We start from the raw sequence: 5283 nt of genomic DNA, 5'->3' as shown, positions 1-5283 counted from the left end.
TAAAGACATTCACAGAACACTCCACATAGCAGCAGAATTCACATCGTCTTCAATTACTCACATAATATATAACTAGATAAACCAAATCTTAGCCAAAGAATGGATGCCAACAAACTTAAGAGATTTGAAATTGTATAGAGTACATTTGATCACAATGCAATCAAACTAGGAATCAACAGCAGAAGAGCAAAATATTCAAACACTTGGAAACTAAACAACACTTCTACTTAATTCCTGGGTCAAAGGGAAATTCTCACTGGCAAAAAAGTGAAAATATAATATCAAAATGTTCAACAGACAGATAAAGTAGTGTTGAGAGGGGAATTTGTAGTACTTAATTGCTTACAAGAAGAGGAAAAGTTTCAAATCAATAAACTAAGCTCTCACCTGAAAAGCAGAGAAAACGAAGAGCAAAAACAAACCCAAATAAGAAGGAAGGAAATAATAAAGTGCAGAAATTAGTGAAATTGAAAATAGGAAAAAAATTAGAGAAAATCAATGAACAGAAAGTTTGGATTTTAGAAAAGATCAATAAAATCTATAAACCTCAAGCAAGACCGACAAAGAAAGAAGAGAAAAGACACAGCTAATAATATCTAGAATAAAACAAGATACTACTACAGAACTACAGACACCAAAAAAATAAGGTACAAACATCTCTACACATATATTTGAAAACCTAAATAAAATGAGCCAATTCCTCAGAAGTACAAACTATCATAAATCATTTAATATGTAATAGATAATTTAACTAGCTCTCTATTTTAAAAATTGAAATTGAATTCATAAACATCTCTCCAAAAAAGAAATCTTCAACCCAGATGTTCACTGAAGAATTCTACCAATGCTTAAAGAATTAATGCCAAATTTATACAATCTCTTCCAGAAAATTCAGGAAGAGGGAACACTTTCTAATTCATTCCACGAAGCCAGTATTACCCTTATAACAAATCCAGACAAAAATAATACTAAAAAAAAAAAAAAAACACCCACTTTAGACCAATATCCCTCATGAATATGGATGCACAGATTTTTAGTAATATATTAGCAGATAGAATTCAACAATGTATAAAACTGTTATGCCATGACCAAGTAGGGATTATTCCAGTGACACAAGTCTGGTCGAATTTTTGAAAATCAATCAATGTAATCTACTACATTAACAGATTGAAAAAGAAAAATCATATGATCACAACAACTGAAGCATAAAATGCATTTTTCATGCATGTTAAATCTCTCAAAACACAGGAATAGAGGAGAATTTTTTCAGCATGATAAGAAAACATCTTTTTTAAAATACCTACAGCTAACCTCCTATGTAGCGATGAAAGGAATTCAAGATAAGAAAAAAGTTAAGATGAAACAGGTTGCCTGACAGTCAGCATTAGTGAGAAGATCAGCTAGGGTAGAGGCACATGTTGGAGCTAGGGGGAGAAGGATGGGAGAAATGCCCCCTCTTCCCCACCCCCCAGTGAAGTCTTAAGGGCATCTTGTGTTTGGGAGGATAAAAGTGCATTCTACCTGATGAATGTTTTAAGTTCCTAAAAAGTAAATAACTGTTTCAGGCTTTTAAATTCCATATGAAATTATCAAATGAGTCATGAGAAAAATGCTAACGTCAAAATTAAAATCAAATGAATCACTGTTTCTGGCTCCAAAGCAGAGCACTTTGCTCTGTGCATACACTGTGCAGAAGGCCAACTGGCTGCCTGCTCCTTCCCTCCTACCCCCATTCACTGCAGCAGCCTTTCTCCCCAGCACCTCAGATGTTGGGTTATGGATTGAAGGCGCGGTATCTCCCCCGACAAGTATTTTCCACGAGGTAAGTCTGTGAAGTTACTTGTCTCCCAAAACTCAGTCCCATCACCATGGAAATGAAAAATAACAATAGGATTTTGTGTCTTCTCCAAGTTCACATCTCAGAAGAGACCTTCAGCACAGTTTCAGTTGTGTTCAGCAAACTCTCAGGTTTGGGATGAAAGAGAACCAAATCCCTCTCCCTTAGTATCCAATCAGGTTGATTTTTCCAATTCCTCTTTCACTAACTAACATATTTCCTTATCTCCCAAAATGTCCTAATACCCAGAGGAAGGAAAAGAGAAAGAGAGCTAATGTGAAACAGAACTACAGGAAAATTCTGATCGGTTTTTGAAGATCAGGTTAAGTGATGGGTACAGAATTAAAGGTATCAATTTATATTTCAGCCAGCAAAGGACCACCACTTAACTTACCTCCTCACTGGACAGACAGCCTTGGGACCCAGAGGTCAAAGCCCCACAGATCTACTAGGCAGGAGCCCTCCAGAGAGTTGTGTTCAGGCAATAGATGCTATAGAGGGAGGCTCTTACTTTTACACCACTGAGGCTGAAACACTTCCATCCCCTTGAACTTCCCAGAAATGGCATATAATACATTGACTTGTCCCCATCCTAAGAAGATCCTTAATTACTATTCCTAAGATGAACAGCTGTGCTACAGCTTCTTTTTTTTTTTTTTTTTAAGATTTTATTTGTTTGAGAGCATGCTAGGGAGAAAGAGTGAGAGAGAGCAAGAGAGAGAGAGCATGCAAATGCAAACAGGAGGAGGAGTAGAGGGAGAGATAGAAGCAGACTCTCCACTGAGCATGGAGCCTGATGCAGGGCTCGATCCCAGGACCCTGAGATCATGACCTGAGCCAAAGGCAGGTGACTAACCAACTGAGCCACGAAGGTGCCCCAACAATTTCATTGTCCTGTCTTTAAATGTTCTAGAAATTGGAGCTCTCTGAGACACTGCCTACCACACTATGAGAATGCACCTAATTGTACTTTAGGAATTTCTGTCCATACCCCTTGTACTCATGCTGTGTCCTTAAAATTACCTTAGTGAATCCAAGAATACATCAAGGGGTGATGTTAAACAGAGGCACCCAGGAAGTATCCTTCCGACATCCAGACCCCAACCTGGCCTCATCAGTGAAAGTGAAACTCAAGCCTGAAATGTGTTCACAAAAGAGAGAGAGTCTGGAACTCATTTCCATATTATATAATGACAACCGTCCAGTGATAATATTTCCCCAAAAAGGCAGAGTTATCTTTTCTTAAGGGTTGCTGTTGTTGGCAAGTGGATTCTAGAATACCTCAGCTCAAAAACTATTCTTTCTTCTCAGTTATATAAAAAGGGAGCCATCAAAAGTAACTTCTAAGCCCTTGTCTACACAGGTATAATGTTCTGTAACATTACAAAGAAAAGGGTTATATCCGGCCCCACTATGATCTGCTGCTCAGTGGGGAGTCTGCTTCTCCCTTTCCCTCTCCCCCTCCTCCTGCTCATATTTGCTCGCTCTCTCTCGCTCTTTCTTTCTAGCATACTCTCTCTCAAATCTTAAAAAAAAAAAAAGAAAGAAAGAAAGAAAAGAAAAGAAAGAAACTGTAACACTGCTGTTCATCTCAGGTATAGTAATTAAACTTCTTGGGATGGCAACAAGTCCATGATATAGGCCAATTTTTGGAAAGTTTGAGGGGATGGCGGTGTTTCAGCCTCAGGGGTGATTTTTCATGAACAATTTTTAAATATTATCATATATATTTTTTATGTGATCAATGATCTGATGTATGTGTGTATGTGTATAAAACCACAATTAACACCTGGCTTCTCTAGTGTTCTCCATTTTCTTTTATTCAGCCAAACTATATTCAGGCAACAAACACACACCTACTCCTTCAAGATTAGAAAATATTAAAAGCTTCTCCTGGGCCTATTTTCCTATTTAGCTCATCTACTGATTGTCATGAGGTTTGCAGTCTGATTTATTTCAGGGCCCTGGTGTTTAAATACTGTGCCTTTTAATACTGACAATACTAATGTGCTGGTGAAGACTTGTAGGTTTACTACCTAAACCAAGCGATTGAGCAATTTTTAAGTCAGTAGTAAGGTTTCTTTATAGGAGAACATTTTGTCAAATTTATATGTACAGGCCAGACGGGCTTCAGAAGATCCTCATTTCCAGGACAGCCTGTGATGAACAAACTTCAGGGCTCCCTGTTTGATCCCCATGCCAGGAAATCCTGCCTGTAAATGAATCAGTAAAGTTGGTCAAGTTTTCCATGGATTTGACTGAATACCAGCATGGGGAACCCTGAGAAGAAGAGAGACAGGGAGGCAGCATCTCAGAGGATGAACAAGGAAAAAGGGCAGACCTGGAGTGAGGAAAGCTCGTCGGCTACAAATTGTGTATACATGCAAGGCAAACTTGTGAACACACGTCCAACTTGGCAGATGTATAAAGATCACGTATTTATAACACGCTCCTGAAACACCTTATTGAAATGAGCAATTTACATGACTTTGATTTAAAATTAGGGTTTTAAGAATTTTTAGAAACCTTTCCAATCCAGTCCACCAAAAAAGCAAATGCAGCTTCTCAGAGACGGTGTTCCCCACAAAGCCTGGCACTTCCCTGAACGTTGCCTCAGACAGCGATCTCCTCTCCATCTCTTTGCCTCGCAACAATCAAAGTGGCTCAGAGCTGGAGCTCAATTTTATTAGTGATTTAAAACACACCCTTGGAAACTAAGCTGGCTTTTTCTTGTCCATTCAGGTGGGAAGTGTGTTCCAGCAGACAGGAACAGCACTTGAGAAAGTTCTCAAACAGATAATGCCTTAAGAGCTTGACTTCAAAAAAAATCTCCCACCGGCCAACTACCCAACAAAAGGAAAGGTAACCTGGTAAGAAAACTAAGCTTTCCATAATAAGACAAAGATAAAATAGTTTAGCCGCCAGAATTCGACATCTTTAAAAATGCCTTTTCAATCTTTAACTTTTGTCTGCTTGGTTGTCTAGCAACCAAGTGCCGGCAAGAAACTCCACCCAAAACAAAGTGAAACAATGCAGACACTTAACTTCACGAGTGTGTGCGCGTGTGTGTTAAGATTCTCAGGGTGCAAAGATAGAAAGTCCCTTTCAGGCAATTAAAACAGAAAAAGTCCTGATTGTCGATGGCAGGAAAGGAGTGAGTAAAAAGGAGTGAGTAAAAAGCAACTTGGAAATGTGTAATGCGGGATGAGGGTCTAGTTTCCACACACTGGGCTTAAAGCAAGGTTTACACTCTTAAGTAGTAAAAACAAACCATTAAGCAAGGCCCAGCACTGTCAGGAAGTATAAAACAGTTCTTGAAACTTTGCAGTTACTATACAAAAGCTTTTCATAAACTCTGTTTCCTGATCTTCATTAAACGTTCACATCAAGTTGCCATGGGGCAATTAGCTTGCCTCCTGAAATCAATAAAAAATCAACAATTTGGA

Source organism: Mustela lutreola, chromosome 9 (assembly GCF_030435805.1).
Source record: "Mustela lutreola isolate mMusLut2 chromosome 9, mMusLut2.pri, whole genome shotgun sequence".
Classification (NCBI taxonomy): Eukaryota; Metazoa; Chordata; class Mammalia; order Carnivora; family Mustelidae; genus Mustela; species Mustela lutreola.
This window is presented reverse-complemented; position numbering follows the sequence as displayed.